Here is a 21,409-nt window from a genome sequence, read left to right on the forward strand (position 1 = left end):
GCTGCAGACAGCTGCTAAAATGAGAGCAGCATGCCCACAGCAAACCCATCTTCTTGCCCTGAGACAGTGAGCTCACTTGAAGATTGGGCATCCAAACCTGCACCTTCCTACCCAACCCAGCATGCAGCAACCTCCAGGGAGGCTCTTCACAGTCAGGAGGATGAGGAGGACTCATCACAGTCCCCACGCTGAGGATGTCCCCAGGACTCTGACATTTATCACCCACCAGGAACTGGAGGCCAAGGTCTGCAGCTGTGGTGAGCGTCTGCACCCAGAGTACAGCCAGACCATGAATTTCAGGCACAGACTTTGATTTTGAATGCTTTTGTGAGTGATGCGAGGTGGTTCAAAGGACGCTTAGCTGCAGCAGGCAGCTTGCACCGCTTGTACCATATCTCTGTTGGACTCGGCACGACTTGTGCAGGCAAAACTGAGGATCTAAAAGTGTGTGCCTTTGAAAATCTTCACTTTGAGACTGGGTTTGACATAGTAAGGAACAAAAAAGGGTCTGAAGCTGCTCAGGGGCAGGCAAACAGAAAGATGTGATGGAGAAATGCTGCTTCTGGTGCTGCCTTGGTGCCTTGGCTCTGAAATAAATGCTCCAAGAAGTGCTGGCCTGAAGACTGCTCGATATTTCTCTGCTTAGCCATGAAAGCCAATCCCCTTTTGCTTTGTTTGGCTTGGAAAAGAACCTCCCCTCAGGGCTTTGGGGTTTTGTCTTCATTCCTCCTGAAGAATATCTTGTGATGGAAAATGCTTTACAACCAGATGTGTACATGCTGCAGGTGGGAGATGCTAGTGGAGATGTGGGATGAGCAGGTCCCACCAAGCAGGAACCGATGCAGGGACCCTAATGCCTTGATGTAGTGATGGAGCACTTTGCTGTCTCTGCCTGGGTCTCCAGTGTATGCCACCCTGCAGAAGGAGTCCTTTATCCCCCCCCACCCTCACATTATTATTTCCCCCCCTCTTTAAATTCATCTTCCTCAGCCATCCGGGGCTGTCCCTGCTGGAAAATTACTCTCACAAAAGCTCCCTCAGCAGTAATTACCTAAATGGGGGGAAGGGAGGGGAGACCCATTTAGAATCCACTTCATTGCAGGATTAGCTAATTAATTAACGGTTTCACTGACAACTCGAAGGGGAAGAGTGTGTTAAATAGGAAAGCTCCGGAGCTTGATTTATGTGATGTGACACCCACGGTCTCACTGCCACACTGCCATCCTGCCTGCCTTGTGCAGGGAGGTCTCACTCACTGGGGACGCTAGGAGGCTGGAGGGGACCATGTGGTGGTGGGCACAAACAAGGGAGCAGTTAGCCAGCAGATGATGCTGGATTGAGGTGGGGTTGTGGTCACTGAAGTGGCAGGACCGCCCATCTGCCACGGGATGGTCATGCAGAAGAGAGGACTAGAGTGGCCCCATCCCCACATGACCAATGGGGACAGCAGGGCTGGGGGTCATGTGCTGCCTCGGGCAATGCTGGCAGTGCTGTCCTCCACTGCCCAGGGTACTACCCAGCCATGGCTGGAGTGAGTTTGCTGGATCTCAGGCAGAAATGGGCTGCCCTGATACACAAATCCAGGCAGATTTTGGCCTTTTCTGCCCACTGTCGAAATCTAGTACCTACTGTCTGGTGTCTCTTCTCTGCACTGACATCTTGGGGGACAAACAGCTGTGTGTTTGGATGGGAAAAGTAAATCTTGAGAGTTTCCATCTGGATTTGTTAATTTGAGGCAAAGGCCAAGATGTGCACTGAAAAAACAAGTTTTTTAGGGTTAATTTGCATTTGTTTGTTTGCATTCTGCAAGGGCTGTAATTCCCCTCGGAGGGAACAAAACTGCCAAGTTTCACACCTTCCCTGGAGGTGAAAATTTCTCACGTTGGTAGCAAACCCACAGATTGGTTTGGGGAGAGGGAGGGGGAGAGTGGTGGACCTGGTTTTCATTGCACTGTCACCTGAAGTGCTGGGAGCAAGGGGAAATGCTGATGAATAATGACACCAAAGCTACCCATCCTTCCTGCAAAACTTGGGGGTGAGGTAGGGCATTAAGAGCAGCTGTCACAGCACTCAGCCACGGGATGGGCATGAGGAGCATCATGGGCTGGGGCTCATCCCAGCCTTCAGCTTGCTTCTGTTGGGATGGGAGGATGCTCCAGTGGGAGGATGCTCTGGATGGAAGATTCTCCAGTGGGATGTTGCTCTGTTGGAAGAATGCTCTGGGTGGAGGATGCTCTGGCAGAAGGATGCTCCTTCTCCAAATAAAACCTCTCCCACTGACTTTGCCGATTGTTTCAGCCACTTGAATGGCAGAGGCAGGGAGTGGGTTAAATCTAAATAAGTGTTCAATCCCAAGTAAATAAATAAAAGCTGCTCTGGGGTGGGGCTGGGCTGCGCCTGTGTCTGGCAGGCCTGTGCTCCCCCTGCCATGTCCCCCCCAGCACTCGGATGGCTTTTTTTGATGGCTTCTAAATAGAGGCGCCTGATCGCATCTGGAAGCAAAATGAAACAGATTTCATTTTTCACACGCGGCACAATGGCTGCGCTGACAAAAGAGGAAGGCAGCCCATTGTCCCGCTCTGCATCTTCACATCCTACCTCTGTCCCCCGAATTAACCCCTTTCACCTCGGCCATTGTGGTAACAGCACTTCGGAGATGCCGAACAAAGGCGGAAGAAAGCCCTCTCCATGTACCGGGGGGGTGATTGGTGGGGGGGGGGGGGCAGTGGGCTGGTGTCCCTCTTCTCGTGTCTGACTGTGGCTGTCCTCAGCCATCATCCGCTCCCCAGACAGGAGCCTGCCCATTGGGGATGTCGTGCCACCATGTGTCCTTGGCTGCGGGGAGACCCACAGGTGTGGTGACCCCAATAACAGCATTGTCCTTGCACACGTTCGGGGCGTTTTTTGGCTCTTCCGTACCATTTTAGTCTTCTTACTGACTCTGATGGTTGGGTTACTCCATTTAGATCCCAGCCATGAAAACCCCACATATAAGGGGGAAAAATTGCGAAGTGCTCTTGATCAAAGCTTGAGTACATTTGGAGTTTGCTTATCTTTATTTTCCCCCAGGCATCATGCCTTCCAAGCTCAGAGTGCACAGATATTTACACCGGTGAGAAAGCAATCACCAATGCCTGGATTTCTGACATTTCACCATGCCCCCACCTCCAGAGCTGGTGGACAACTGGGGACATCTCACCCTCTCCTCGGAACCTTGTTTTGAGGAGGCTGCCGTGCTTTTTCTCTTCTGATCATTCCATTTGCATGCTCACATTTATCTGACAACCTGCTCCATTCAACGATGACACCGCTGAGATGAACCCTTTGATAATTTCCTCCGCTGCTGCAATCGATGCGCTCTCATGCAAAGGCTGCGTGCAGCTGCAGTGGTATAAAAAATCCATCTAAAAAAGATGGAAAATCACACCTTCGTTTTTCCCAGCTTGGTCTCCCCAGCTCGTGGAGGTCAGCTGCCCATGGGGCTGTGCATCCACTTGCTGCCACTCTAGGCACACCCTATCTGTTCCCATTGCCTACCATTTGTAGATGTTGTGTTGAAGGATCAAGCCAGGCAGATATTTCGGGGATGCAGCCACTGGGCTTTCCCTGTGGCCAGTTTCCTCCACCCCAAGTCTCCGCATGTCCTATGGGGAGGGCAGGGACCTGTCCCCAGTGGTACCCATCCCCATTCCTTTGCTGCTGTGTTCCCAGCTGCAGCATCCCTTTAAATACCAAGGGACTGTTCTCACCCAGGCCTGCAGGAGGTTAGATAAGAGAACACAAACCACAATGCTTGCCCTTTTTTTTTTTTTAATCTTTCCTTTTTTATTATCTTCTTATGGCTTTAGAATTATCTTCACAGACACTACATGAATTTAGTCGGGGCAGGTAAGGTCACACACAGACACAGTTGCTCATATTTATGTATATTCACCAGGCAGAGGAGATAAATGGGAAAACAGACTGGGGGTGGGGTGGGGTGGATGCCACCCTGGGGCAAGACAGGGATGGGCAGCAAGGAAAGGGCAGCACCTGGGCAATGCCATGACCACTGCTGCCTGTGATGGGATGGTGAGCAGGGCTTGCTGCATGGCTGTTGGGAAGGCTGAGGCCTGGCTAAATCCCAGCTTCTCCATCTTTAAGGCCTTCAGTCTTGGGCTCATAAGGCTAGATCAACCTGTAAGAGCTCACTTAAGACACCAGAAATTTAGAGAAGGCGGCTCTCAGCCCTGGTCCTTGCCACAGAAGGTCGTGCTGCATTGAGTGTCAGATAAGGTTTCTAAGCTCTAGGTGGGACCATGTTGTGATGAGGTAGAGATGGCCCTGTCAGGGATGTGACCACAGAGGTGATTGCAACGTGGATGGAGATGACCACATCACAAAGATGACCAGGCCATGGACAGATGGAGGTGACCACATCATGGCAAGCTGGGCACTGTGTGACCTCACGTTGGCTAAGGCTGGGAAGCAGATCACAGCAGAAGGAAGAACAGCCATAAACTGCAGTGTAAGGACCAGCTCTGCCTATATGGGAGTGCAGAGCAGGAGCTGGCGCAGCAAGCATTGATCCATGCCAAACCCTGGCAGATCCATCCAGGGAGAAGCTGGGTAGGCAGTGAGACCCCAGAGAACACCCTCCCTGAGGACACGGGGATGATAAATGGGGATTTGCTGCAGCAGCCAGCTGGGATGGGCACCCCAAAAGCGGCACATCAAGACAGAGACACTGAGCCCATGTGGACAAGGTTTGGGCTGGTGAGCTGTGACAGAAGGGTCTAATGCTAATGGCAGGAAGTTTTCTATGCAGCTGGATACTGTAGCACAGAATGCTGCTATTTCAAGGAAAATATATAATGCACCTAAAGAAATTTTACAGAAATTGCAAACAAAGCATGCTCAGGGGGATATAAAATACCGCTTACAAGGGCACCCACCGATTATAACTTGATTTAAAACCACTTAATTCACTAAATAACAAATGCAGATTTACCAGAGGTGTCAGGACTAAAAGCATGCCTAACAATGCATTTATTTAATAACTGTTTGCTCCCAGTGTCAGGGCATGGTATCTAGAAAATGCAAGTAGTAAAATAAAGGCTTTGATTTTTTTTTTTATTATTTTTTTTATTTTTTATCCCCTAAGGCCTGGGATGTCTGGGGAGAGGGGAAATCAAGAAAGGAATGCTAGAAATTGTAACAATCCAACAAATGTGAGGCTGTGCTTCTCCTTACCCAAGAAGAAAACAGGAGAGCCTGATGTGAGCAGGATGCAGAACGTGCTGAGAGCGCTGGATCCCCGTGTGTTTGAGCGGGAGGATGAAGGAGAAGCACATGCTGCTTAAATGAAGCCTTCATCAGTGGACATTAGCCAAGAAAAACTGACACAGAAATGACACCAAAGTTTGCAGATGGGAAGTAATTAATAATATTGGATTGAGTTTTGCCAGGGAAGACAGGAGGTGAGGAATACTCTTCTAGTTGAGGCTTCTGGTTGGATGTTGGGAAGTCAAACAAGTGCAGAGCTGGGCTGGTTCACTCTCCTGGCATTTGAAGGGTACTGGGCTCTTCCCTTGGATTGCCCAGTTCCCATGCTCAGTGCCATGAGGTAGAGTACCCAGCTCCTGGGAGGAAGCTGAGGGCGGATCCCACCTTCTGTCCACCTGTAGCTTTGCCCCATAGGAAATAGTGAAAGACCAAGATGACCTTGCTCAGGAAGACCTGTCTGCTGCAAAGTTTGCTGGTGCTTCACATCTACATGTCCAAATAAAATCCAAAGAAGCAAGTACCCCCATGACCACCACCAGCTCCTCTGCACCACTATTTGCCCCCTTGCTGGCACCAAGTATCCACTAGTATATGAAGTTCCTGAACCTGACAAGGAGAGCAGAGTGCTGGCTGACCTTGCTGATGGCTCCACGAGGGGATGCACTCAGGAGAGGGCTGAAGAGCCCCCAGGACTCATCCCCAAGGTCCCTACTGCCTTCTGCTCTATGCTCAGCCTGTCCCAGCACAGCTCAGGGAATTCAGGTTCATCGCCTTCTACACCCTCTTGTTTTGGTCTTTTCAAACAAACTCCATTTGTATCCCCATGCTGGTGCTGGTGAGCTGCCCCTGGCCTGCATAATCCTTCCCTGAGTCTTGCATTGTAGCTCTCGGGGCTTCAGACAGGGCAATTTTAAACAACTCCTCAAATTTCCCAAGCACTTGCTATGTAAGCTGATGTTGACAAGGATGTCAGGCTCTGCAAGAACAGCCACAAGTCCCTGTTAATAGGTAGTGCTTAGTTTTCCTGTGATTCAGGAGCCATCAGCCTGGGTCAGGGCTACCTCTGCTTTTCTCATCTGAAGGGGTCTGCACTGTGCCTCTGTGCCAGGAAGAATACCGTGTATAAATACACTCTGTAGCCTTTGAAAAGCCCATGGCTGCTTGCTTACACCATGAGATGCTCTGTGTGCAGAGCTCAGGTCACCCCAAGTCTCAGAGAATGACGCTCTGGGAAAAGCAGCACATGTACAAGCTTTGTTCCCATATCCCCTCTCTACAGAGCGTGGTGTTAATACAAAACCCAGCAGCTGGGTGAATGCGTCCTGCAAACCTTCTGTGCAAACATCGGAGTGGGGAATGGTGGCTTGGTGTGGATGGAGCTGAGCTTCTGGACTGGGGGCTGGGCAGGGGGCTGTGCTGGGGCTGCAGGGCAGGGCACCCTGCTGAGGGCATTTTGTGGGTGGGATGAAGGGGAGCCCACACTCCTTTCTGCTCTTTGTGACGCACATCCCTGGGAAGCTGTTATATGCCCAAACCCTGCAGCTGACAAAGAGCCCCCAGCCCAGCCCCGCGTCCAGCTCCAACAGAGGTCTTTGCTGAGCTCCTCTCCCCTATTTCCCCTTAGCCTCCCCCAGCACTGTCGCCCAGCCTTATCTTCTGTTGTCTTCTTGTGGAAGAAGAGATAAAAGTAATTCTTATGGATGCTTCTCCAGTGAAGGCTTGCCTCCTTCCCCCCTCGCCTCCCCCAGCATCTCCCTGCTCCGTCCAGATAAAGGGTGAGGACCAAGCACATGTCATTTTCTTTGTGCAAAATCAATATTCAGCAAAGTTTATCTGTCCGACATAGCAGGAAGCGCTAATTTCATCCGCGTCAATTACTTTGATGAACGCTCATACTGTTCAGGGTGCGAGAACAAGATAAAAGAATTACTGAAATAAAAAGCATACACCCGCCTGCATGGCCCCCTCCCCTCTGGCCCCCACCCCAAAGCCCTGCGGGGCTGTGGGGCTGGGCTGCCCACGCGCAGACAGCTGGGTGGTGATGGGGCGGATGAGACTGCTTTGGGTTCGAAAGGTGGGGATTTGGGATGGAGACACGGCAGGACCACACCCTGCAATCAAGCACAGGTAGGCACAGAGGTGCTGCGTGGGGATGTGTGCACACAGCACACGTTTTCCTATGGTATTTGTTTTGTACATGTGAAGTGATGCCTGGGGAATAAGGAGAAGAGCTGCTCCTGCCCCAAACCACTGGTTTCTAACTGTGGTTGTAGCCGCTGCGGCTGAAATTGTGCGGAACACTTTTATAGTATTACTGCTGCAGAACGGAATAAGCAGATCTCAGGGCCCAACACTTTAATTAACCAGCGAGGTTTTGATTTTCCAGAGAGGCTGAATGCACAGCCACACGTGTCACACGGGTAGTGTGGCCCAAAGCCTGCTCTGGGCTGCATTTCCGGCTCCATTACAGAGTCCTCAGCACTGGGGCAGCAAAAGGGACTGAGCTCTGGTCCCTGCCATGCTCGATCCTTGGAGCACAAAGTACTGTCTTTCATTTTGTAGAAACTCATTTTTTTAGCACTGGGCTTAATCTGTCCTCCACAGCAACCCATGCCCCTTCGGTCCCCAGTGGGAATGGTTCCCCCGCTCCGTGCACATCCCTGGCAGGAGTGGCGACAAATGGCTCATGGAGTATCTTTGATGCTGCACATCAGAGGCGATTTGTCAGCCCTTGTAGGCTGCCTGTTGCTCCTGTCCCACTGCAGTGGCCACAGGAGACATCTGGGCTGCTGCCCCCCCAGTGACAGCAGTTGGCACAGGGTGGGGGAGGTTGGCCCTCAGATCACCCCAATCTGGAAAGCCTTCATAGCCTGAACTGAGGCACGCAGGGAGATCCCAAATGCTGGGTCAGATGGGGATGGCCCTGCAATGAACAGGCTGGACCCTGCCCTACCTGGCAGCAGAGGAAAACGTGGCTTAAGCAAAACCCGCACATGTGCAGGGGCTGCCAATGCGTGCTGGAGTGATTTCCACGGCTCAGTTCGGCAGCAGGAATTTGTTAAGTCACGGCAATTTGCCAACTCTGCGTGGTGTGACCAAGAGGCTGTACCCATTTCTCTGCTGTCCCCATCCCTGCTGCACCAGGCTCCCGAGCACCACGCTGGCACCAGGTATCTCCAGCAGCAGGACTGCCCTTCGCATGCCTTGTGGGGCATCTCCAGCACAGCTCGGGTTTACATCCCCCCTGCTCTGTCCTACAGAGGTGCACGGTGATGCCCAGCTACAGTGTGTGCCATGGTGTGTGCATGGCTCCAGCTACCAGCCCTCCTGCCCCAGGGAGGATGCCCTGTGGGGACACCCTGAAATGGGGACATTTGGGTGTGACTTGACCTCACCACTACTCTGCAATGGGGCAGTGCAGATGGCTATGGCGTAGTGTGGGCTGGCAGAGCCCCCAAAACTCGGCTGGAGGATGGGCTCCCCTCTGCTCCCGTGCTGCCGTGCCTCTCTCCCGGCGGCTACAGGGGGAGCCACGACATTGAGCTACATGGTTTGCTCAGCGCCTGCTGCTGCTGCTGCGCTCTGTGGGGATCCACAGCCGCTCAGGGATCCCCACGTCACCATGCAGAGGGGGCACAGCCCAGAATGGGGACAGACCCTGCCCTGCTGGATCTCTGCTCAACATCCCCCACCTCCGTCCTCTGCCTGGAGCCAGAGAAACAAAAGGGGAATGGAACCACGGGAGGTGCGTGAACCTCAAATCCATCACAAGCCGTGCACATAGTGCAGGGCTTGCCAAAAAGCCAACCAGATGCACAGCATGAGATGAAGCCTTGAAAACTGCCCAGTGGAGGAAGATTTAATCTGGGGGATAATTTTTCTTTTTTTTTTTTCTTTTTTTTTTCCCTTAAGTTAGACTTTGTTAGCAGCAATTTGGGGGGGTTTCTTGAAACAGTTTCTCATTAGCAGAAGTTTGGGAAGAACCATCGTTTGTTACTTTGAATTGAGAGAAGCAAGCTGAGTCCGGGGGAGGAGGAGGGTGCAAGGCAGAGCGTGGCTCCCTGTGCATCTCAGAGCTGTGCAGAATCTCCAGGCAGCCGTGAGGCATGAGGCTGTAGTTCATGTGTATGCGGATGGGGTTGAGGCTTTGGGGTCTCTGTGTCCTCCCCAGGCGGCAGGATCTAGCCCCATCCCCCCAGCCCTACTGCCACCCGCTCTCCCGCAGAACACAAAGCGAGGCCCTGGATTATCTTCATTTCCATATGGAGAGCGATGTAAGCCCGTTCAATGCATGGCCGGTCATTTTGTTCACAACTTTGCAGCGAGCAGGAGCAAAACCCACTGGGGACATTAACTATTCATCTCATCTCACCTTGTGTGTGCACGCATAGATCAGGCAGAACAGCCCGGGGAAAACAGAGCCCGCTGCCTCCCTCTCTGCACTCCTTTGTACTTTAGCCAGGGGCTGAACACCACCCACGGGTGCCGTTCTGGGGTCACACATCAGCACAGGGGGCTCATTTCCCTTCGAGGGGAGATGCATTGTAAGCATCCTCCCATCCCCGAGCACAGCACGGCTGCCTCCTGACCCAGGCCCTGATCCCCCTCACCCCGAGTCCCAGGCTGCTCTACTCCTGTCCCGAAAGTGCATCCGCAGATGTCACCTCTCCCGCTGACCTGCAGCCCCCTCTGCTGTCCACGGCCCCATAGGGCCTGGGGGTCTCAGCACCCACGCATTGCCCCACTCCAGTAGCCCATGCCTGTGGCTGTGTCCTCTCTGTCCCCATCTCCTGGGACTCCCTGAGTCCTTCCCAGCCAACACCGAGCAGTGACAGTGGCCTTCTGGGCATCCTCCCCAGTGCAAGACCAACACAACAAAGGGATAAGGGAATGAAGAGCCGATATTCAAAAACTCAACCCTAGTCTCCCATTCAGTTTCCCTCTTGCCAGGGCTGGGGACATGGTCCTAGTGCTCCCTGAGGGGCTGAGGTTGCAGCTTGGATGTTGCACAGGCCACTCACTGGCAGGATGAGGAGCTGTGATGGTTCTGTGCCACCAAATTTTACATTGGGAACTCTGACCTCATTAACAGCAGTGAGAACTGTGTGTGAGTGGGGGCCCACATCTGAGCCATTCTCCCCTGTTTGTATATTCAGCTGTGGCCTCATGCACCAAGCTCTCCCTGCACTGGACCCCAAGCATCATCCCTGCTGCCTTCTGAGCAGGAGGAAAGGCCAGCGCTACATCCCTAGTTCCTTGGGCTCCCAGGGGTTCCTCCAACACTGGAGCACAGGCACAAGGTACACCAGTGCCCTGCTACCCCACTGCACCACCAGCAGCCTCAACCCCCAGTGTCCCCAGCACTCCCCATCCCCTATAGCCCCTCATCCCTTGCAGATCTCTGACAGCAGCCCCCTGCCGCAGAGCAGCCTCCAGGAGCAGATGGAGGCAGGATAGAGCCCGCCGGAGATGCTGACCACATCTGCTCCTGCCTGGTCCAGGGAGCAGCGATGCGCTGTGCCGAGCAAGAATGTTTTTTTTCTTTTTTTCTTCTTCTTTTTTTTTTTTTTCTTTTTCCCACCCCTTTCCCCATTCCCCCTTCCATGCTGCTCTCCCCTGGTGTCAATGCGGCATGGGTGATAGGACACGGTGATAGATCTGCCTCGGACACACTCCACAATAGCTCTCAGACAGTCTATTAGTCAGCAATTGTCTGCCAGGCAGCCTGGCCGGCCCGTGTGCCGCAGCTGATAATGGCAAAGAACAAAGATGGCAGCTGCTTTGTGGGGGAACAGATTTGTGGCAAATCGAGATAAAATAAAGAGGAAGGAGAAAGGAGTGTATGAGAAAAAATGCGGAGAAAAAGGGGGCAAGGTGGGAAGGGACTGGGGGGAGTGAGGCGGCTGTCAGCCTGCAGAGTACTGCGCAGGAGGGAAAGCAGTGTGGGAGAAACAGGCTGGTGAACATGAAAAACATCATTTCCAGGCTCCTGGAGCATGGGTGCAGATAATCAGAGACACTGTGGTTATGAGGTGCAGGGCTGGGGAGGGCAGTGTTTCACAATGTGTCCCCACACCATGAGCCAGCATGGCCTCCAGGCCCCAAGAGCCTTTCCCCTGCTTTGGGCACCCAGGGGCTCACACTGACTGGCCCTGCTGCAGGGTAATAATGGTGCATTAACATCATGCCCTGTGGGCGCAGGGGTACACTGCACATCCCAACCTGCCCCTCTACACTGGCATGGGGCAAAGGTAATGGGGCCTTTGTGGGTTGTAGTACATGGCTCCAGCAGTGTGAGAGCAAAGGTGAGGCTGGCAGAGAGCCTGAAGTGTTGATGTGCACACATAGGTTTGCATGGAAGGATTTGCACACAATGGTTTGCATGGATAGGTTTGAACACAAGTTTGCACGCAAGGGTTTGCACACCATGGTTTGCACACAATGGTTTGCATGTAAGGGTTTGCCCACAGGGTTTGTGTGCAATGGTTTGTATACAATAGTTTTCGTGCAAGCATTTGCACATATGGGTTTGAATGCAAGCATTTGCATGCAAGAATTTGCACACAGTGGATTGCAAACGAGGTTTGACATGCAAGGGTTTGTACACATGGGTTTGCATGCAGGAATTTCCACTCGTTCATTTGCATGGACATGTTTGCACTCCCACATCTGCCAGCCCAACCTCACCAGGACACCACAGCCCCCTGCAGCACCCACAGCTTCTCGAGGCCATCACCCACCTCCTGCTCAGCCCATGGTGCTGTGACCAAGGTCCTTGCAGAGGGTGCTCCACAGTGACACACTGCACCTGATGTGCAGAGAGAGCTCTGGTTGCTTTCCTGTTCCCACCTAGCCAGTGCTCTATGCGAAATTAAAATTTAATAAATTAATAACCAGTGAGAGGGGTAATTGGCCATTTTGTGATACATCAGGGCACTGCCAAATGTTCAGTCCTCAAAGCAGCAGCACTGTGCTTGCAGGCAGGTGAAAGCTGGCAGGGTTGGGGTTGCAGGGTGGGGTCACCTGGCCCTGGGGCTGTCCCTGTGCAGGGGTTGGGCTGGTGTGGGGCTGGGTGGATGTATCGGTGGGGTGGGTGCTCTGTGGATGAAGAACATCCCTTCCTTCATGGGATAGGAAGCGTCCTTCCCATTCGTGTGATGGGAAGCATCCTTCTGTGGTGGGAACATCCTTTGATATGTGGGCTGGGACCATCCTCAGCTTTGTGGGCCGGGAGGACCCCCGGGCAGGGCTGCAGGCAGGTTCAAGTGCAGCACAGCAGATAACCTTTGGTGAGTCCGTGGGAGCAGGAAATCCCGCAGGAGCAGCGCTACTGAGAGCCAACTGCCTAATCTCCTTATCGCTGCCGGCCTCAGCCTCGGGGCTGCTTATCACTGCGGATAACGGGGAGGGACACGGCGCTGCCCCCATCCCAGCACACAGCCCCATAATCAGCCGGTGCCGCTTCTTTCATCCCCCTCTGCAAATCCCCAGCCCCTTCACGCCTGAGCAGCACCGGGATGCTCTTATCGCCCACACCTGCAGAAAACGGGGTGTGGGGGCTGCGCGCCCCATCAGTGCCCTCATCAGCAGGCCTGACCGCTGGGGGCAGCTCAGCCCCACGCATGGCCCTCTCTTGTCACTGCCTCGCTTCCATCCCAGATCCATCTCTGTTCCTCTGCTTTGTGTCTCCCTTCTAAAACAAACGCTTCCCCTCCCATCCCAATTCCTAGCTCCTGTATTTCCCTCTCCATTTTCCCACCTTTTGTGAATTTTGCCTCTTCCCCTTCCCCAGCCCTGTCCCCACTTCCCTCCTTTCCCCCATCCTTCTCCCTTCTCCGTCTCCGTTTGCTCTTTGTCAGGTTGTTCTCCATCCCTCAGCCTGCCTCTAATTTCTGATTAATATGTTCTTAGCCAAGGAAAAGAGAGAGAGGGAGAAGGAGAGAGAGAGAGAGAGAAAAGAAGGAATCTTCTAAATAAATCATTTAGTCATGTGAGGAGCTAATCTCCAAGTGACGGCCTGTGTTTATCTAGTTTTTAGCAGTGCATGTTAAATAGTGATATGGGACTAATTTTTTTTTCCGCTGGAGCTGCTGTGAAGGGATTTTTAACTTCATTTCCCAGAAAGAAAAATGGTGAAAGCAGAGATAAGGCCCCCGAGCAGCTCTGCCCCTGAACTGCTAGCCAGTGCAATTAAACACCAGGCGGCAGAAGGGGTAGTGGAGCAGGGGCTGCCATTTATGGAGCCGGCCCCATGCAGGGCATGGCACTGCCCTGGCCCCCAGCTGCCCCATGCCCTGGTTTCTCTGGCTGGAGATGTAATTTTCACCATTTGGCAAAGCTGGGCTGAATTTCAAGATCTTCCTTGTTCCTTCAAAGTAGCAAGGATGTATTGTTTTCCAACAAACACGCTATTCCCTAAGTACATTTCCACCTTATTTCTTAACTTCTGGTGAATGATAAAATCTCCTGAGAGCTCTCTGGAATCTCTTGTGGGCTCATCCTTTGGCTCATTTTCCAGAAGCAGAGCCATTCCTATTTTGTCTCATCACTCTTCTTCCAGCAAACTCTCACTCCTGCTTTTGCACTGGTGTCGCACAAACCCTTCCTGTACTCCTACAGGACAGGAAGGATGAGAAGGTAAATGGTGCAGAGGGGATTTCAATCCACCACCGAAGCTCAGCCTCCTTGCAGCAGCTTTTCCAGGAGTTCTCCAGCCCCAGAAACACAGACAGCTATGGGGAAACATTCAAAGCCCTCATCTGACCCTGTAGGCAGGAGTTTCCCAGGAAGAGCCCTGGGATCCTCCCAGTCTATGGGATCCCAATCGGGCAGAGGCAGGTGATTCCCACTAAGCCTCAGCAATTAAGCCCTGAGCATTAAAATGCCAGTAATGAAGGGCTAGGTTGAGGGGAGGCAGAGTGCTAATTTAAATGATGGCCGGCTCAAATATGGAACATCTAAATGTTGTCTGGGAGAGATTTATATGTGCTCAGGCCTACCTAGCTCATTTATTTTGTTAACTGGCTCTGCTTGGCGCAGCTCCGCACTGCTGTGGGGCGACACAGACAAGAGGGGTGCAGGTGTAGGAGGTGGGGGTATACGTGTGCTCTTGCCCCTGCTCTGCCTGCCCCATGCACTCCTCCCCCTGCTTTACCCCATAGGGTGTGGGTGTGCTGAGCTGAGCTCTGCAGCCTGAATTGGGGCAGAGCAGTGGGTCAGCAGGTAGTGCCCACCCGCAAATCCCTCCTTGCCCATGGCACCGGCTGTGCTGCCTTTGTCTGCAGTGAGCAGCTTCCCATCAGCATGCCTGGTTTTGGAGATGGGGGTGGTGGTGGTGGGAGGGAATCAATTAAAAAAAGGCGGATTTATCCCATTTCTTGCTCTCCCGCTGCTGTGGTGGAGCAAAAACCACGCAGAGCTGTGCAAAGGGGAAGCATGAACCCCACATCCCTGCTGGGAGAAAGCAGCCCCAAAAATAAATCCATTTTGCAGGGCAATAACAGTGCCCTGTCAAAATCCTCCAGCCCTGGGTGCTGCGGAATGGGCACCCCTCCCCACGGCCATCCCTGGTCCCCGCCGTCCCCTGCCTGCTCCCCACAGCAGTGTCCCTCGGGCAGGCAGCCGGGAACAGCTGTCAGAGAGCCGGGATCTAATGGCTGCCTGGAGAGCAGTTAGTGGATAATTAATATTTGCAGCACAGAGCTGTGATTGCTCTACATCTTCCTCCCGACAGCAGCGTGAAGATGATGGGGTTGGCGAGATGGGAGTGCAGAGCCGAGGCAGAAGGGATGGGGCTGCCCCACATCCTTGAGCATCTCCCTCTGTGTACGAGGAGGAAAGAAGGAGGCACACATGTGGCACATATAGCAGTGGGGTGGGAGATCCAGATGGGATGGGAGATGCAGGCTTTCTGACTGGAAAGTCCTTCCCAGAGGCTGCAGGGCTGTATGCACTTTGCATGGGTGCTCGGCAAGGGGCCTGGCTGAGCTGGGAGCACTCTGGGCTCTGTTGGGCACAGTTTTATCTCCATGGCTATGAGAGCACTCCTCCTTTTCATTCTGTTGTGTTTGTTGTGCTTTTGCTTTTTGTAGATAAGGCATTAGATAAAAATAAATAAGTAGGAAAGTGCCAGCAACTTCCTTTGCAAATAGAATAAAATGAAAGCAAACCAGCTGGATCACATGCAGGTGGACAGCACTGGGATGACTGTGCACTGAAATGCTCATGAAAAGCGTTGGGAATTGCGCACAGGAGAAGCCCCCACCCGTGCCCAAGCCCTACACAAAGCTCCTGTTGCAGTCCCATGGAGGAGGCTGGGGAACAGCTGGAGTAGGCTGGGCTGCAGAGCAAACCTTAGAGCAGCCCCTTTGGGTTGGTTTTTAACTGAGAAGAAAGATGCTGGCGCTGAGCAAGCATGGCGTGGTGACACGGCTGCCTGCATCTCAGGAGCAGCCCCTGAAAGCAGAGCCCCAGCACTACCAGAACTGAGGAGGGGATGAGGAGAGCATCCACAGGAGCCCTGCAAGAAGTCCGGAAGAAAGGAGGAGAAATAAAAGGCCCTATGCAGCAGGGGGGGAATTTTCTTATCCTTTTTGCTTTTCTTGGTGCTTTTTTTTTTTTTTTTTTTTTTTTTCTTTTTTGGCAAGGAGCAAATTCAGCTGTCTCTGGCTGCGAGCATGTTTGCTGCAGCTCGCGGCATGCAGCTAATTCCCTGAACTGTTTAATTTAACAGCCTCTGAACATGCAGACATCACACTGGAACTTGGCTTCTTGCAGAGCAGTCTGGGGATGCAGCCAAGAAAGGAAAAGCACAAACCCTGCCCTTGGGCACTGCGAGTCTGTGGGGCAGCAGCAGCATCCATCTCCATCCATTCCCATCCCATCCATCCCCACCCATCCATCCTCATCCTATCCCTCTCACGATGCTGGCAGAGTGCTGGTGCCCACCATGTGCTCTAGACTGGGAAGGTGATGTTGCCCCATGGCATGTTGCAAGCACCCAGGTCACTGCAGGATAGGGTGTCTCTGTGCCTCAGTTTCCCTAACTGCATGGCATAGCCACATTGCTTCTCTGAACACACTGAGGTATTAAAAATATTAATATTAGCATTCAGCCACCATCTGGAGCACACGTCTGGGGATGGAGGACAGTGCAGTGACTGCTGATCCAAGCAGTGTTCCAGCTCCTGCAGGAGACAGCGGGAGAAGTCACAGGAGGATGGGGACACAAGGGTTTGGGGACACAAGAGGTTGGTGACACAGGAGGTTGATGACACAAGAAACTGGGGACACAACAGCTTGGGGGCACTTGAGGTTTGGACAAAAGAGGTTGGCGACACAAGTGGTTAGGGACACAAGGGGTTGGATAAGAGATTGAGGACACATGAGGTTGGGGACAAAAGGAGTTGGGAACACAAGGGGTTGGGGACACATGAGGTTGGTGACACAAAAGGCTGGAGATACCAGGAGCTTGGTGGCATAAGAGGCTATGGACACAAGGGGTAGGGGAAAGGTTGGGGATGTAAGAGGCTGGGGACACAGTGGCCAGGCTGGCTTTGATTCCAGCACCTGACACAGGACATGGGTCTCCAAACGCCTCAGCCGAGGGGCTGGGACCCAGCATGGCCCCAGCAAGTGGAAAATCAGGGCTGCTTGTGCCACCGCTCCCCAGATTAAGAATCCCATCTGAGGGGCGGCACCACCCCGCAAGGAGCCCGCTCTGGCTGCAGCTTGATCCGCCGCCTCTGGAATTATCCTGCTGCAGCCCCCCGAGTGCCTGGGCTCGCACACGCGGGAGTTCACACCTCCAGAACAGAGCCTTATCTCTGCGCTCTGTGCAGGACAAGGCTGTTTTACTCCTCCCTCCATAACCCTCTTAGACTTAATCCCGTCTTTAATGCCGCTTGGAAGGGGGCTTTGAACGGCTGTGCAGCCTAACCGGCTCTGACCTCTCCGGCTGCTCTCTCATGCCCATTTGGAGAACTCCCGACTTTCAAAGAGATAACAGAAGCCTGGTAAATCCTCGCTGGGAAGCTAAAGCGATTGTCACACTTAGGGAAGTTTACTCGGAAAGCAAACTTAGAGCAGATTCCTGGCCCCGTTCTGGGGGGGTATGGATGCTCGGCCTCCGGCCCCACAGAGCCCAGTGTGGGGTGTGGTAAGTGGCTTTGGGGCAATGCAAGGAGGGGAGGTCAGGCTTTGTTAATAAGGGCTTCGGATAGAGCAGTGAAGGGGATGAGAACATGAGAATGTGTGCTCTTCTTCCATGCTTGGTGCACGAGCATGCCTGGTGGGATGCAGGAGTGGTGTCCAGCACCGCAATGCAGTGACTCACAGCATCCCCCTCAAAACAACAGAGCCCCAAAACACCCCACTGCCAGCACCCTGCTGCTCTCACACACTCTTGGCTGCTTCCCACCCCAGGCACCAACTGTCCCCACCCCCACCCCCCAGCTTTGGGTACTGTCACCAGGCTGCACCTGGTGGGTGCCGGCAGCCCAGGAACCGACACTGTTCCGTTCCGCTTCAAATTAATCAAACCCACCGCCCCTATATTAATACTGTGGTGGGAATTAAAATCATGCAACGCATTAAAGATGTAATTTAAAATTAATAACTCATAATTATTTATCATGGCGTATCAGCGGGACCATGAATTTTCTCTTCTTGCCCGGTGTTCATTTCCTTCCCTCCTTCTTGCGCCTCTAATAGCTGCCGGACCATTATGAATATCTGTGAGTGATTTTGGGAGATGCTGAGCTTCGGATACAAACGTGCTCCATTTCTTATTTATTTATTTTTGATCTTCTCAGGGCAGATGGGGAAGAAAGCCTTTGCTGTGGTCAGTCTCTGAAGACAAAGCGGATGCTGCTGGCACGCCTGAATGACAGCACAGGTTTGCTGACAGCTTTGTGTGGAAGCATCGTTTGGGTTTGCACCTACAAGTGCTTGGCTATGGCAGCAAGGCATCCCATGGAAAGGCCAAAAAGCAGCAGAGAGATGCAGGGAAGGAGGAGGCAGCACGCACTGCGAGTCTGTGCTCTGCCAGTGGTGCTGCTGAGAGCGCGGACATCCATATCAGAGCCAGCAGCTGGGAACAGCTCACAGAAGGGGAAAAAATGGAGCCAAGGATGGTGCTGTCTCTTTAAAAATAAATAAATAGATAAAGACTAAAAAAAAAAAAAAAAAAGAAGAAAAAATGCAATAAGTATATGCAAATGTGTTGAGCCGAACATCGCTGTCTGTGAAACAGATGAGGGAGAAAGTGCTTGAAGCTAGAGAGGAATGAGGCAGCCAGTGCTGACCCCAGGGTTAATAATTTTTACTTCTCCATCTCATTCCCTCCATAAAAAAGGATACGAGGGGGGAGGGAGGGGATGGGAGCTGCAGCCCTGGGCACAGCACTGCAGGTCGAGGGGATGCAGGGGCCCTCCCAGAGTGGAAGCACCCAGTGCAAGAACCACATTATTTTGCCTCTGTCACAGCTGCTGCGTCCCACGTGTGTTATCTCCTCATTTCAGAGCAGATGATGGTGGAGGCAAAATGTTCCGACATCCCCCATCACCACCCCTCCAAACATCACCGTCTCTCCCAAATGCTGATGAGATCGGCGTTTTGATTGACTCAAATCAATGTTTTTCTGGACAGAACACCCACCCAACCCGCACGGGATTCCCACCAGCGTCACTCCCAGCGCTGCGTGCATCTGCCTGCGTGTGGGACCCACACCCTGCTGGCTTCGCCATGTGGATGCAAATGTTGCCGAAAATTACCCAAACGGAGAGGTTAATGCCTCCAAATGCATCACCAGCTGCAGGGGAGGAGGGAAAGAGCATGCTTCCTGGCTTTATTCAGGAGAAGCGAGGATGGATTTGAGCTGCAGCCTGCGAAGACTGAGAGCAGATGAGGAAAACCCAATGTCTTGTGGCAGGAGCACTGGGCATGCTGCAGGGAAGGAGCAGGGATGGCAGCAAGTTGCAGGAGCTGCTTTTTGGGTAGGGAACATCTCAGGATGGATCCCTGGTGCCTGCACCACCTAAAGTAGCAGGATGGGAGCCCTGGCATGAAAGATGGCGTTTGGCTGTCATCAGGCTGTCCCCCCACCATGGCCTCCTGGCTGGCCCTGCCAGCCTCAACCCTGGCCTGCCTGCAAAGGAAAGCATCCAGTTCAAAACGCAGAAATTCTGCACTGCCCTCCACATGCAAACCTGCAACACTCCTCTGCAAACCTGCATTTCCCTGTATCCCTCCTTCTATTCCTCCCATACAAACCTGCATCCTCTCCTGCCTCCCTTCCTGCATCTCTCCTCTGCAAACCAGCATTTCTCCTTCTCTCCCTCACATGCAAACCTTCAGGTTTTCTAGCATCCCTACCATACAAACCTGCATTTTTCCTGTGCGAGCTTGAATCCCTCCCTGCTTCTTTCCCTGTATTCTTGCTATACAAGCCCACATGCCTCCCTGCATCCTTCCTATGCAAATCTCCATTGCATCCATGCAATCCTGCATTCCTGCCTCCATTCCTTCCAGTATTCCTCCTGTGCAATCCTGCCTCCCTGCCTTCATCTCTCCCATGCAAACCTGTGTGCTCCGCCCAAAGCAGCCCCCCAACTCCCAAACCATCACCCTGTCCCACCCATTACCCCATGCCCAGCAATGCTCAGGGCTGTACCAAGGAAGCACCACCTCCACCCCCACACACGGGTGCTAAATGGAAGCGGCAGATCGATCCCGAGTGTGCCAAACTGACACGGAGGCTCATTAGGGGTTAGTTTTTATCCTCCTGCTCCCTGGCAGCCTTCACATTATCCCATAAAATTTATTTACTATTTCATGAATACATAAGCAGCAGGCAAACGCTGGCTTTTTATATATTTACACTGTATATATTTCACGGGAGAGTTATGTGTGTCTCTGAGGCAGAGTGGAGGGAGTGAGAAGGGAGCAGAAGCAGAAGGAGAAAGCAGCTGTGAGGGACGGTGGGAGGAGAGGAGCAGGGCAACAGAGTGGGCCCTGGGGTGTGAAGCTGCCCAGCCCCACGGACCCCTGCTGCCTCCCGCTACCATCCTATTGCCACGCCACTGCCATCTCACTGTCCCCTGCTGCCATCCCACTGCCCCTCACTGCCATCCCACTGACACCCGCACTGTCCCCTACTGCCCCTCATTGCCATTGCACTGCCCCCCATGGCTATCCCATCACCCCACACTGCCATCCCACTGCTGCCTGCTGCCCCCCACTGCCCGAGTGGGGCTGGAACACTTCAGCCCTGGCTGCACTCCCCCTTACCCCCTCCCCCTGCCTGCGCCGGCTCCAGCGCTCTCTGAATTGTGGCTGCATTCAGGTCTCATGGCTGGGAAGTCCATCACGATTTGGGGGTAAAAGTGGGGAAACAGTGCAGCAGCAGGCGGCACAAGGCTGTGGGTTGGCAGCATTATGTGTCTCCGTAAGACCGTGCTGGGGTTTCTATCAGCCCTGCATACGCAGAAGGTCTCTTGGGTTCTGCAAGCTCTGTGCCCAGCTCTTTCCGCATTCTTTGAATTTGGCAGAAGTTGGGTTGCCGGGCTCAGAGAGAGACAGAGGGACAGGAGAAGAGCTGACACCTTCCCTAGGAACCTGAGCAGAACAAAGATTCCCCCTTCCTCAGTGAATGCAAGAAAAAAAGCCCGATGGTGTTCATTTTAAGCATTCAGCCACTTGTAGCCTGATGCCATTAGAGAAAATAAACAGACAAGAGCCACTCAAGCAGTGCGTGAAGCAGGGAACAGGGATAAAACAAGCATGGGATGACAGGAGGAGACACGGGACGTTGGAAGGGAAGGCTGCACAGCCACACCCCCCCATGTCACCCCTCTGGGCTCCGTCCATCCATGTGGTGCAGGCAGGGAGCGGGGACAGGGCCCACACCGTGATCCTTGGCCTCCAGGTTGGTTTTATACCAGACCCCTCTGAGGACATCAGTGCTTGGTCCCAACCATATGCCACCAGCACAAGGTGTGGGAATCTGTACAAACCCGGCAGTGTCCCCGAATGTCACACCCAGCTGTCCCCGCTGTCCCTGTCTGGTGAGGTTCAGACTTAATTGCTCTGTTAACACAAGGCAATGCAACAGACAGAGACAAGGGAAAGCAAAACCAAAGATGTG

At 53.1% G+C, this 21,409-nt stretch overlaps 1 long non-coding RNA gene across 1 annotated transcript; it reads left to right on the forward strand.

Moving 5' to 3' along the window:
• Positions 1-7,296: 7,296 nt before the first annotated feature.
• On the forward strand, positions 7,297-19,395 carry LOC149915490 (uncharacterized). Its single transcript, XR_016472111.1, has 3 exons — positions 7,297-7,392; positions 18,078-18,160; positions 18,913-19,395. It is a non-coding gene; the product is annotated as an uncharacterized LOC149915490 (long non-coding RNA).
• Positions 19,396-21,409: the final 2,014 nt, after the last annotated feature.

This window comes from Phasianus colchicus, chromosome 18, assembly GCF_987193195.1.
Source record: "Phasianus colchicus chromosome 18, bPhaCol1.hap1.1, whole genome shotgun sequence".
NCBI lineage: Eukaryota > Metazoa > Chordata > Aves > Galliformes > Phasianidae > Phasianus > Phasianus colchicus.